Source organism: Vicugna pacos, chromosome 33, assembly GCF_048564905.1.
Source record: "Vicugna pacos chromosome 33, VicPac4, whole genome shotgun sequence".
Taxonomy (NCBI): Eukaryota; Metazoa; Chordata; class Mammalia; order Artiodactyla; family Camelidae; genus Vicugna; species Vicugna pacos.
In genome coordinates, this window is record NC_133019.1 from 11,318,376 (window position 1) to 11,333,030 (window position 14,655).

Here is a 14,655-nt window from a genome sequence, read left to right on the forward strand (position 1 = left end):
ACTATTGTCCTCGTTTAAATTATTGTCATTATTATCATTATAAAAGAATAACTTCTCATCACACTCTTTGCCTGGCACAGAGTAAGCAATCAATAAATATTTGTTGATTAAATGAATGAATGATAGGTACGGGAAAAAGATGGAAGAGTGCCGGATTTAAAAACTGGGTCACAGGGAGCAATCTTCAAGGAGCTTCTATTCTAAAGGAGGAAACAGACATGTAAATAACTAAACATAAGGCTTCATGGAAGTGGTGGCTTTGGATTGAGGCTTGGAGGATGAGCAGATGGAGAAGGAGGATGAAGAATATAATGTGAGATGAATAGATAACAGAGACTGAGGAGGGTTTTGAATGCATTTAAAGTTTGGTCCCTTATTCTGCAGGCAGAAGAGTGCCATCAAAGAGTTTGTGTAAGATAATTCCAGTGGCAGTGTGAAGGATGGATGACCACGAAAAGAGTGTCGGCCAAGTGAAAATGTATCATCCTCAAGAAGGAGAGTATAATTTAATTCTGAGTTGACAAGGATGTTTTTATATTAACATGTCAGCAGTCACATGGCTATGATCACCTTTTTTCTGGTCTGGAGAGACTTTTTAGAGGAGGTAAATTCTGACCTGTTACAAGAAGGAAGTAAAAAAGATGAAGAAGAGCCTTCCAGTCATCCGCATTTTGAGTTCTGTCTATTTTCTAGAATTCCAGGACTGAGTAGACATGAAGTACAGGCCCTTTCCTTCAGAGATAGTTCTAAACTTCCCCCAGACAAATAGATGTCTTGCAGAAAAAAAAAAGAAGTTGAAGAATTAAATTTAAAAACAAGTGATTTCTATTAAAAAACAAAACCAAAAAACTCCCAAGTGATTTCTATAAAGCTAATCCAAAGAAACTCTGCAACAAGCTCTCCTAAGGCCCAGTTAAGGATGATATAATTTGAGGATTTGTACTTCTCTTTATTTCTCCACCTGGCCTGTTTCCTGTTTCTAAGGTACTTTGGTTGCCATGGAAACACAAACAAATACAACTATTTTCCTCCGTTTGGACTGCTGAATTAATTCCACCCTGAGCTCTACAGGTCTGCTTTCTCTCTCTTGACCACTCCCCACTACACTGCAATTAACCACCACCTTTTTCCGCCAACCTATCTATGCCCCCTCCCCACCTTCTTAACTTTCTCTCCCAATCTCCCTCTCCTGGTATGTGTGGATGGCTTTTTGCCTCCCAGCTTATAAATTCTGAGGGCAAACTAACCTCTCACCAGTGGGACTGACTCCTGCAAAGACTTCCATTTTTCTGTGGTGCTATATTGATTGGAATTATGAATACCTTGGGTATTGACATTTTGTTTCTTATTAAACAGCTGTATAAGGAAATAGTAATAAATTTTTATGAGTAGGATTATAAACAGCACAGAGCCTCAAGGAAGTAGTGAGATGTATACAAGTTGATACAAAATAGTGATCCAAAACAATGAGTGACCAAGGTAAAACCAAGACTTGGAGGAAAAGGTTTGGGGGGAGCAATCAAAGTCTGGAAATTTATTTATTCATAACTCAACTACGTATTAACCATTCTTTCTCTTCCTTTCTCCTCATTCTGCCTCTTCTTCCTAATATAGTCATAACATGGGACAAGATGTGATCACAGACACTGCATGAAGTATGGTGACATTCCTAATGGGTTGTGATACAGATCAGCTGAGGAGGAGCTGTGACTCTGAACAGAAGCTCCTGGAATGTCCCGAAGCAACAGGTGATCTAATGTCAGAGCTGTTTCGATATGGGAGAATGGGTGAAATAGTTCAGCTTCTTTGATAAGCACTGTAAGCATGAAAATCCATGTGTTAAGTCCCTGCTTGTGCTTTATGCTGCCGAGAGCAAGGTCCACCACCGTATGCCCTACTAATGAAGAAACTGCAAAAGAGAACTCAAAAGATCAAACACAGATCTACAGTGAGAGATGTGTTTACATGCTCTATATATGTAGGTAAAGTGAGTATATTTTTAGCATAACAACTTCTGGCCAAGCAAGCTTAACATGAAAACATGAGTATTGTCCTACTTCAGTAGCCCCACCCAATTCAGTATTCTGTCTTTGAGAGTGGAAGTGAAAACTTAAATGTTGTGTAGACCTTGTTGTATAAATGACTGATTTAGTTCTCATTATACACTGTCTTGTTACAAATCTACACCATCTTCTCTATGAGATTAACTTTCCCCTAGTACTGAGTCCCTATTAAATCACCAGCTATCTGGGAACTTTGAGAAAAAGTCATTCTAGATTGACAAGTTAAACACATAGGCAAGCACTGATTTTTTTAATGTATACAAACATTTTCGAAATGATAACAATGATAACAAAAATAAAACAATCAAGTTTGTAAAACTTTTGCACACAAAATGTCTCAGAAAGCTGTACTTCTAAAGTTTTTATGTAGGACTTTCATAGTTTTTTCTGTCACTTTCCCTGCTATTGGCTCCCACTTCTCTTTGCTCTTAGGATAGCGTTAACTTATTATGGGCCATCTTCCCTTCTAAGGCAGTTTCTAATCGGCTGTGCACAGATGATAATCGTTACTTACGTTTGCACCACAGTTCGCCAGTTACACAGTGTTTATCTGACCTTTGCAGTTGACATCATTGTCTGTCAGTCACAGCCCTAGGGCCTGGCCTGGTAAATCCAAATATTCCATCCCCGTTCCAATGACCAGTTCAGACAGAGATAGGTGGATGACCCAAGCTGGACCTATCAAATCCGCTCTAGGATTTTTGTCAGTAATCAGAAAAGCAGTTCTTCTGAAGTTTATCTTAATGCTACAAAAAACAGGTGAACCTGGAGTTGCCCAAGTCCATCTTACTGCCAAATGAAAAGAGTCTAAAACAGCTGAGAGTGGGAGAGAAATAGACCTGATTCAACATTGTTTGAACATCTGAATCCTGAAATTTTCAGCTTACATGAGCTCCCGCATCCACTCCACTGCACACATCAACTTTTTATTTATATTTTGTTATGTTTAAACTGATTTGAGTTAGGCTTCTGGGTTTCTATTGTTTGTAACCAAGAGAGTTCTGACAAATACAAACTTTACATCAACACTTTGGGATAATAGGGATATTATTACTGGTTTTACAGACTGAGAAACTAATGACTTACTCCATAAATGAATACATATTATTATAAATAGAGAAAGAACCTCAACCCAAGTCTCACATTTCTTAATCTAGAGCTTTTCTCTTTTTTTCTATACTAAATTGCTTTTCAAATAACCAAATGTGTTAGAATTGTATATAAAACAAGAAAGAGTGTGCTCTGAGAAATAGCCCACAGCTAAGACATCATGGGGTCTAAATATTCAAAGCTTGGTGAGTACTTGGGGAACAGATTTGCTGAGGCCAGGCTCCATCCTCTGCACCTCACAGCATGTGGGAAACTTGCTGTTTGAAAGATTCCAGCCAGTAGAGGCTCCAGGACTGCCTGGGGAACAAATTTTCTAACATAGACTCTCAAAACAAGTTTTCAACAGAGTTTCAATTTGAACATTTTTTCCCAATGGATAAAGTAAGTTTGTTTGTTTGTTTCTTTCTTTCTTTCTTCCTTCCTTCCTTCTTTCCTTCCTTCTTCCTGCTTTCCTCTCTTTCCTTCCTTTTTTTCTCTCCCTTCCTCCTCTCTGTCATTCTTTCTACTTTTTAGTTTTTTTTTTAATGTTTAAAGAGTCTGTAAGACATTGCAAAAAACAGAAATAGTAGTCCCAATCTCCCTCTTCTCCACTTTCTTGCCTCACTTTTTACTCTTTTAACTGATTCCTTTGTATTTTCCAGCATATTTTAAATAACATAGTTATATTGCTCCTTACTGATTTTTCTTAGATATCTGTTGGTTTTAGATATCTATTGGCTTCCCCATTATGGAAGGTGAAGATTTATCTTTCTTTTACACACACCACCATCACCACAGGTTTGTATGTCCCATTCCCTAATATAATTATATCATAATTTTGATTATTTAGTCTTATTAAGATAATTAAGTCATTAAGAGTGTGTAAATGCTATTCACAAGTGAGTCATACAGTGTACTAAGGAAAAGTACTTTTCTTTCTTGCAAAACTTTTTGCTTCCAGGAAGTTACTAATTATCTTTCTTGTTTGTTTATTTATTTGAATGCTCAGTTTTCTATGTACTTATTAATTCAGCCCCAAACTTCCCCCCAACTATGAAACCCTCACTCAATATGTTCGTTAAGTGCTTTGGGTGTTCTGTTGTTCTCATTTTGGAAACATCTCTCCAGGAGCCATGTGACCCACTCCAACCTGGACTGGTTGCTGTGACCCGGGGTGCACAGCTGTCTTCCCAGGATCTCTTTTCACCATCAACCTGCGATTGCCGTCACCTTTCTCTGGGTTGTGTCTTTCCGGTCCATGTTTTCCTCTTTGGTTTATTTTTTCCTTTTGATGAAGTACTTCCCTCAGTAGCTTCCTGAATACAACTACAACTTCCGGTAGTCAGAAAATGAACTTTTGGAGACTTCGCATGCTTGAAAATATCTTTGCTTTCCTACTTCATTGACAGTTTGGCTATATTTGGGATTCTAGGTTATAAATAAATTTTCCTCAGAATTTTAAAAATATCTCTTCATTGCCTTCTAGCTGCTAGCGTGGCTGCTAAGAGGCCTGACGTAATTTGGATTCCTAAACCTTTCTATGTGGCCGATTTTAAATTAGTGTTGTTTTTGCTTTTCTGGGACCGCTTCTCTTCATCCCTGATTTTCTGATATACCTGATGATGTGACGTACCTTGTTGTGGTTCTGTTTTCATTCACTGTGCTGGCGCTAGAAGGGACATTTCAATCTGGAAAGTCATGTCCTTCAATTCTGGGGAATGTTCTTTAATTATTTATTTGGTAACTTCCTCCCCTTTGATTTCTCTGTTCTCTTTCTCTTGAGTACCTATTATTTAGATGCTGGATCTCCTTGTCTAATCCAATGATTTTGAGGCTTATTTTGTTTTTATTTTTTACTCCTTTATTATCTATCTTCCTCTTTTTTTCTGTAAGATTTCCCCAAATTTGCCTTGCAAACTTTCTGTTGAGTTGTTTTTTTGTTTTAATGTTCTGCTATCAGACAGAGAAAGACAAATACTGTATGATTTCACATATGTGGAATCTAAAAAAAACAAATGAACAAACATAACAAAACAGAAACAGAGTCACAGACAGAACAAACAAGTGGTTGCCAGAGGTGAAGAGGGTGGGGGGAAGAAAAGAAATAGGTGAGGGAGATTAAAAGGTACAAACTTCCAGTTGTAAAATAAATGAGTCATGTGTATGAAAATGTGCAGTGTGGGAGAATACAGTTAATAACTGTGTAATATCTAAGTCCAGTGACAGATCGTAACTAGACTTAAAAAATTCTGCTATTGTATTTTCAGTTTACAAAAGTTCTTTCTTGTTTATGTTTCTTTTTATAGTGTACTCTTCTTATTTCATTAATTTGATGGCTTCTCATTTCTCTGAGGATGTTTGTGATAGATTTTTAATTTAATTTTTTTTTTGTTATGAAAAATGTTCAAATTTTCCAAAAAATGTGAAAATAGCTTAAAGAAATTTTTTCTCGAATCATTTGAGAGTAAATTGCCAACATGATACCCATTATCCCCAATCTTAGTGTGTTTTTCCTCAAACAAGGACATGCTTCCACCTAACAACATCATTAGAATCAACAAATTGATACTGATGCATGAGTGCCATCCAATCCACAGACCCCAGTTAAATTTCTCCAGTTGTCCCATTGCTGCCTTTTACAATAATGAGATCCAATCCAGGACCATACATTGCATTTATAGCCATGTCTCTTTAGGCTTTTTCAGTCTAGAGCAATTATTCCACTGTTTCTTTGACTTTCATGACCTTGACAATTTTTTTTTTTACAGGTCAGTTATTTTGTAGAATGCTTGAGTTTACTCATGATTGAATTCAGGTTATGCTTTTGGGGGGCAAGCATAGCACGGAAGTGTTGCCGTGTTTTTTTTATTGCCTCCTATCAGGTATTAACTGGTTTCAATTTGTCCCATTATTGACATTGTTTCTGGTCACTTGATTAAAGTAGAGTCTGCTAGGTTTCTCCATTGTGATATCACTCTTTTGCTCTGTGTAACTAGTAAGGATTTTGTGGGGAGGTACTTGGAGACTGTATATATATCCTGTTCCTCATCAAACTTTTACTCGTTAGTTTTTTTGCTGAATGAATTTTTACTATGATGGTTGCCAAATGGTGATTTTCCAATTTATTATTCCTTTTCATTTATTAGTTGTCATTCTACAGTAAGGAAAAATTTTATCTTCTCCCCATTTACTTACTCATTATTTATAACAGTATGGGCATATGGATTCCTATTTTATTTAATGGATTATAAGCTTTGATTATCGTTATTTACTTTGATGCTCAGATTTGGTTAACGAGAGTTCCCATTAAGCCCTTTCTACATCCTTTTGACATGTCTCCATCATTCTTCAAGCACCTCTTTACTTTCTGACACAGAAAGATGGTCCAGGTTTTTCTTATACTTTCCCTATCTCAGCCCTGGAATCAATAATTTCTCCAAGGGTCCCTGGTTTCTTATAGGGAGGATGGCATTTAGAGACCAAGATTGGACACCAGGGGTGTTAAGTGCCATTGGAGTATTGCTGTTCCCAAGCTCTCTCAATGGATAAAGCTAGGGAATATGTGTACATGTGTACAAATGTACACACTTTTACGTCTATATTTATTTCTCTATCTTACCAACACCACAGTTTTCCATGTGTGTAAATTTTTTCTTATTCAGTGAGCAACCTGATTCCCATAATCCTCAGAACATATGTTTATTAGATCAGTCCCCTTATATCTAAATAATCTGCTTTTGCTGCCTCAACCTGGCTCCACACTGCTGACTCCCTCACCTCATTAAGTTCCAAAACCCCACTCGCAGGCACTTGCCTCCCCCCTGACCCCAGTCACTCTCCGCATTCTGCTTCGACACCCAGAACCTGTTTGGGGCCACTGGCACATACAGCCCCTCACCCCACACAGATGCTCTCTCCCCTTTGCTTGGGCTCCACTGTGCCACATTGGCTGCAGGCATGACTCCTCACTCCGCTCAAAGTCTGATCTCCCAAGCTGTATGGCTGCCTCTGCCTCCCCTGGAAAGACAGCCTCCTTCCCCTGCTTAAGCTTTGACACCAAGCTTGGGGCCGTTCCCCACCCCACCCCCACCCCTCAGTGCTTGAAGGCCTCTGACTCATCTGGGCTCCAACACCCTGGCAAGATGCTGCTGCCGCTGCTCCCACTCCCTCTGCAAATATTCTCTTTACCCTACTTGAGCTCAATACCGCTGTGGATTCCTTGCCATCCTACTTAGAATCCAACACTCCACACCCGGCTGCCAGTGTCATGACCCCTGACCCCTACCCAACAGAAGTCCTGCTCACCTTGCTCTAACACCCCTCCAAACCGCCATAGATATCGACTTGCTTGTACCCACCTAATGCCTTTGGGGCTAAATTAGTCAAGAGGAATAGAAGGGAGGAGGGAAGACAGGAAGTAGGTTTCTACTTAGTCTGTTCTCTTCAAGTAACTTTTTTCTGTTTGTCTGGGTCTCTCCGTATAAGAGGACATCCTCAGATACTTAGTGATTCTTGGTCATCTGTGGCTGGGCAGGTAAGTGGAGGGGGTGTCAACTTATCATCTGGGCACTTTACTGATCTTGCAGGGCTATTTCATTGAGGAACATCCAGAGGCTGTATCTTTAGCTCTTGTCTCTTTCCCCTGTTCCAGAAACTAGGTCTCCAGCTTTCTGCTAGAATGAGGGAAGTCGGAGGAGCAGTTGCCCAGCTGCTTGGAGCCAGTGAGGGGGTCTGGAGAGCATATTGACCAGACTTTCAGTCAATCTCCTGTTTATAGTCTGTTCTCACCACAACTTCCAGGGGTACCTGTGTCCTCAGTTCCCGAGCCTTTGGAAGTTCTGTGGTGACAATCAGTTTGTTTCTTGATGTTCTCTGTCAGTTTAGGATGCCAGTTTCCTAGTTCTGCAAACTCAGATACCACTCATCTCCTCTCCTGTTCTCTTTGTCCTTAAGAAGTGTTTTTTATGTCTCTTTTCTGTCATTTTAGTAGAGTTTTAGAAAAAAGTGGCATTAAATGTGTGTTTAATCTGGCATCTCTTACTGGAACTCCAATTTGAACTTCTAGGCTTTTAATTTGCCTTCGTGACTCAGTATCAAGGGTCAGGGCCCCAGAGACAATGCTTTTGAGTTGCATATTCTTTTACACCCTCATCCTTTTACTTCTTTGTGTGTGTGTGTGTGTGTCTGTGTGTGTGTTTTCCCACACTGGCTGTTCTTACCCTTGACCTCTTTGCCATCTCTTTCACTGTGTCCTATAGAATCCTCATTGCAAAAACAATAGTAACAGTAATAACAAAGAAATCTTGACTTCTCCGTGTCACAAAAAATTAATCAGTCCATCTAAGAGAAGAGTGGAAAATTTTATTTGAGCCAAACTGAGGATTATAACCCGGGAACAGCCTCTCAGAAAGCTCTGAGAACAGTTCCACCCAGTAAAGATCAAAGCACAGTTATGTAAGTTTTTGAGATAGGGGACTGTACATTAAATGACGTATTGTTGACAGTTTACAACATTCAGAACAGGGTTCATAAAGCGGCCCCTTATAAGATTAAGAAAGAAGGTTATCTCCTAAGGAGTTGTGACCCTTGATGAGATTAAGAAGGAATGCTATCTCTTAAGGAGGTCTGCTTAATACAGAAGCACAACACACACTAAAAGGGAGGGAGGAGGCCCAAACAGGCAAAGACAAATTTTATGTTTACATTTTTGTCATGCCCTGAAATATGAATTTTATTTCATCTTCCCTTAGCTGCACATCAAATTCATTCCAAAGGCCTACTGATTCTTCCTCCTTGGTATTTCTAGAACCTTCCATTTCTCTCCCTCCACACTTGATTCTCGCTCAAACCTTCATTTCTTACTTGGAAGGAAGATCAAAGGTAATTTGATCTTCCTGCCTCTAGTCTAATTTCTGTTTCTAACATACAGGTATGATCATGGCACTTTCTCAGGGTCCTGGTTTTAAATTTTGAATTTGACTGCTTTCAGGTGAGTGTGTACTCTGGAAGCCTTTTCCGGCCCCACCACTTCCTCTATGACGTTCATTTAAGCCACCTGCCTTCCCCGAAGGTGTTTGAGCTTTTGGTTCTGCTTTAATGGCTTTCCACTACTATAGGGTAAACTACAAACTCTTTATCCTACAAGACCTTCATGATCTGGTCCTGCTCACCTCTCTCCAGCCTCACCTTTCCCCATAACTTTCTTCTCTAGCCAACCTGAATGACTTTTACTTCAAATTTGCCAAACTCCATCTGCCTCAGGGCTTTTTGTGTGCTTTCTCATTCTCCCCTTCCCATTCACCTGGCTGATTCTGACTCAAAATCTCAGTCTCAATTTGAACATAATTTTTTGGAGGGAAGCTCTGCCACTTACTTGCCCTTCTTGCTGGCTCTCTCAGGGAACTCTGTCTACTTCCTCTATAATAGCACTTAAAATCACCTGTTTATTGTTTTAGTATTATATTTCCAGGATGTAACTCTGTATCTGACACATAGGAGACCTTTGATATTTTTGTACTAATAAGTATGTTTATTAAGTAGCTTATGATAGGTCAGGCCTGGGATAAGAGATACACATACTATGTTATATATATAGTCTCTTGTCCTCGCAATAACTCTAGATGTAGGTATTATTATTATAATACACGTTTTCTGTGTGAGGGAATCAAGTCTCAGAAAAATAAAACAATGTGGCGCAAATCATATAGCTATTAAGCAATAGATCCAAATTCAAATATCTGGTCAAGTTCAAGGTCAAGTTCACCTGGTGCTGAAACCTGTGCTGCCAATCTTTTAGGCTACTAGTACTTTAATCTGGTTTAAGAAACAACCATCTTCTCCTTCCTGGACCAAGACCTAGCCTGCCCCGGGCACTTGCTCTCTCACAGTCCCCTTGCAGACCACTCACTCTTTCATGCTCTGTTGTGCACAAGGCCTGGAGGCTGCGTAGCATTCTCATGACATCTCATAGCTTCTCCTAGGTAGAGTTGCCAGATTTAGCAAATAAAAATTCAGGAAGCCCAGTTAAATTAGAATTTCAGGCAAACAAGAAATTATTTTTTTTGTGAATGTCCCAGTGCAATATTTGAGACATATTCACACTAAGAAATTACTCTCTGTTTATCTGAAATGCTAATTTAACTGTGTTTGTCTGGCAACCCTGCACCACTGTCCTTCCATCCTCTCTGAAAGCCTCTTTCAAACCATCCTGCTCACTGGCATCCACTGATTCATTCATTTAACACATACTGAAAAGCCAGATACTAAGTGATGTGCTGTAATACAACACATTCCCTGCAGGGAATACAGAGAAATCACTTCCTTATCAGTATTTAGTTCTCTTTTTTTTTTTTAATGTGTGTGCATACTGCTCAGCACATAAGTATGCTGTAGACTTCCATACCTTTAAAATAATTATCAACCCTATTCTTTCTTCTGAGAATCACCCTATTTTTCTCAGCTAATTTCTTAAAAGAGTATGTCTCCACTTTCTCAGCTTCTGTTCATTTGAAAGATGGGGTGAAGAATAGTGATTAGGAGTATGGATTTTATTGTTAGAATACTTAGGTTTACACCCAAACTAACTCTGGCTATTAGTAACCCAAAGACCTTGATCTCTAAGCATGAATTTCCTTGCTTGTAAAGAGATGTGTCTGACCTCACTTCAGAGGGTTGCTGTGAGTATTAAATTAGATCATTCATATGAAACACTTAGCATATGCCTGGCAGATAATAAATATTCAATAAACATTAGTATTGTCCCACTACAATCTATATTCTGCCCAGTACTCTACTGAAAATGCCCTGGTCAAGGTTATTAATGACCTTGTAGTTGCAACATCCAAGGGTAGTTTTTAGTCCTCATCTTGCTGAGAGAGGGAGAGAAGGAGAGAGGGAGAGACACTTGGCACTACTTTCTTGAAGATCCCAGTTCCTTTGGCTGCTGGATCCCCACTTTCTCCTTGTTATCCGCAGCCTGTCTCTTCTTCTTAGGCTTCTTTGCCACATCCTTTTCCTTTGCCTGACTCTCCCTATGTGCTAGTCCTTGAGTTTATCCTTTGTCCTCCTGCCTCAGTCCCATCTACCTTTCCTCGGATGTCATATCCACTCCTGTTATTTTAACTGTCTCTCTATGAAAAAGACATCTTCCCTCACCCCAGAACTTTTTATTATTCAAATGCTTTTTAGTATGACACTGAACAATGATGTTCTTCTCATTTTTCCTCATTGACTATTACAAATTTCCTCTATTTGAGCAAGGAATGAACAAAACACAATTGTCATTCAGATGAAATCTTTAAGTATGAACATGTCCATTTTTTTCTCTTAGATTTCTTAATTTTTTTATTGAAGCTCAGTCAATTACAATGTGACAATTTCTGGTGTACAGCACAATGTCCCAGTCAGGCATATATACACATGTATTTGTTTCCATATTTTTTTCATTAAAGGTTATTACAAGATATTGAACATAATTCCCTGTGCTATATAGAAGAAACTTTTTAAAATCTATTTTTATATATAGTGGCTAACATTTGTAAATCTCAAGCTCCCAAGTTTATCCCTTCCCACCCTCTTTCCCCAGTAACCATAAGACTGTTTACTAAGACATCTCTCCTTTATCCACTTCTGACTGCTCCCCTGCCTGACCTTCAGTCCTCTATCTCCAGGTATATGCCTACAATAGACTGAATGTTTGCATCCCTCTAAAACTCATATATTGAGATTCTATTACCAATGTGATGGTAATTGGAGGTAGGGGCTTTGGGAGGTAATTAGGTCATGAGGGTGGAGTCCTCATGAAAGGGATTAGTGCCATTAGAAGAAGATACCAGGGAACTAGCTAGCTCTCTTTTCCACCATGTGAAGCTGCAATGAGAAATCAACCGTCTGCAACCTGGAAGAGCATCTCACTAGAACCTGACTCACGGGCGCCCTGATGTCAGACTGCTAGTCTCCAGACTGTGAGAAATAAATTTCTGTTTTTGATGAGCCACCCAGACTATGGTATTTTGTTATAGCAGCCTGAACTGATCAAGACAATGCTCAAGAGGCATCACAAACTCAGTACACAGCTTAGCCACCTCTAAAAGTATTACTGGCCATCCCCACCATGAAACCTCATCTTCCTTTTAGGTTCTCTCTGGTAGTGGCTGTTACTTTCTTTCTTTCTTTTTCCCTTTTTTCCTTCCAGTTTTATTGAGATGTAACTGACATACAGCACCGTATAAGGTGTACAGCGTCACTATTTGACTCATATACATTGTGAAATAATACCACAGTAAGATTAGTGAACATCCATCATCTCCTATAGATACAAAAGTTTTAGAAAGTATAAAGTATTTTTTCCTTGCAATAAGAAATCGTAGGATTCACTGTTTAACAACTTTCATATATTAGCAGTGTTAACTATATTAATCATGTTGTACATTACATCCCTAGTACTTATTTGCTTATAACTAGAAGTTTGTACTTTTTGACCACCTTCATCCAATTCACCCCACCCCCCACCTCCTGCTTCTGGTAACCACAAATCTGATCTCTTTTTCTATGAGTTTGTTTTTTAAGTATAACTGACCTACAACATATGTTAGTTTCTGGTGCCCAGCATTGTGATCTGATATTTCTGTGTATTACAAAATGATCACCACAATAAGTCTAGTTACCACCTGTCACCACACAAAGACATTACATTATCATTAACTATATTTCCTGTGCTGTACATTTCATCTCATGACACATCTATTTTGTAACTGTAAGTTTGTATCTCTGTGGCTGTTACTTTCAACATCTCAAGTCTGCAGGCCTAGAAACCTAGACATCATTCTTTCCACTTCCTTTACTTTTCTCCCCCAAATCCAATTTATTCCCATGTCCTGTCATTTAACTTACTATTAATCTCCCAAATCTGTCTCTCTTCTTCAACCCTCATGCTGGGTAGAGAATGGATTGGAGCAACAAAGGAGATCAGTTAGGAGGTGTTTTCAATAGTTTAAGTGAGAGATAATGCGGGACCCCCTAACTGATCTCCTTGGCCCCTTGAAAATCTATCTCTATTCAGCTGTCATAGTAATATTCCTAAAGTCCCATGAAGTCACCTTCATCTTCAAAATCTTCCATGGTTCCCCTTCATCTATAGGATAATGTATAACTTTTGGTGCCCAACATAAGCTGTTTACAGAGTGACTCCTGATTGGCTCTCCAGCCTCAGCTATTGCCACTTATCTCCCCAACACACACATACACACCTAAGCTACTGATGGGATCCCACTCCCCATCCTAGTCAATCTGTTGTTGACTCCACCAGTAATACTCTTCAATTCGTGGTCCACCTGATCAATTCCTACTTAACCTTCAAAATCCTGCTCAGAGTTTCATCTTGAAAGCTTCCCTGAAACACAACATCTCTACCTTCTTGCAGAATTAATTACTCCCTCCTCAGTTCTCCTTTTAGGCTTAATACATTTTTTAAAAAAACTTTTGTGGGGAAGGTAATTATGTTTATTTATTCATTTATTTTTAGAGCAGGTACTAGGGATTGAACCCAGGACCCTGTGTGTGCTAAGCATGCACTCTACCACTTGAGCTATACTCTCCTCCTATATTTCTTATTTTAAAGCTTAGTACATGTTTTTATTATAGAATACATCATTATGCTATTTTGTTAATATATCTATCATTGCTACTATTAGAGTGTAAATTCCTTGAGGTCATCTATTTTCATTCATATTTGCTCCCCCAGAGTCAAATATCATGCCTGACACACAGTGGGTATACGGTTAATGTTTATTAAACTGAACTGAATTTCTGTATAGGTGAGGCATGAAAGAGGGATGAAGAGGGGATATTAAGAGAGATGGGAGATAGGAGCTAAGTTTGGAGAGGTTGAGAGAAGGCACCTTGTTTGTCAACCAATGAAGCTTGGATTTTACCCTATGGAAATTTGGAAGCAGCAGAGTCTTCAAGCTGGGGAGTGATTTGGAAAAATTTGTTTTAAGAAGCCAGTTCTAAAAGTAGACTTGAAGACTATTGCAACAATGCAGGCAATAGATAACAAATGTGTACATCAAGATAATGGCAGTGGGTATAGACAAACAAGCTAAGTTGAAAACAATTTCTGAAATCAAGTTGATCAAATTAATTCAGGGGATAAGAAATGAAGGTTAAGACCCCTAGCTTAGATGGCTGGTGATACCATCAAGCAAGATATACAATACAAGAAGGGCAGGGGGGCTTGGGAGGTTCAGACATGGTCAAAATGGAGGGCTAGTGTGACAGCCAGAAGAGATGTACAGAGTCATTCAATGCAGACACAAGTCTGGAGATTATGCAATTTGGTGGTTATTGACACACTACTGCCTGCTGACCTCATGATGGGTGAGATATCTTTAAAAGAAGAAAGAGAACAAGGAGAAGTGAAGCTCAGGAAAGAAAATATGGAGAAATAGTACTGAACAATATTAAACACTGGAGAGTAACACATTCTAATGTGTGTTTTATAAAC

At 39.0% G+C, this 14,655-nt stretch overlaps 1 long non-coding RNA gene across 1 annotated transcript; it reads left to right on the forward strand.

The window, feature by feature from the left end:
• Nucleotides 1–1,028: 1,028 nt before the first annotated feature.
• Nucleotides 1,029–12,153, forward strand: LOC140691164 (uncharacterized). The gene is made up of 4 exons (XR_012066684.1): nt 1,029–1,071; nt 1,615–1,748; nt 3,863–3,950; nt 12,021–12,153. It is a non-coding gene; the product is annotated as an uncharacterized lncRNA (long non-coding RNA).
• Nucleotides 12,154–14,655: the final 2,502 nt, after the last annotated feature.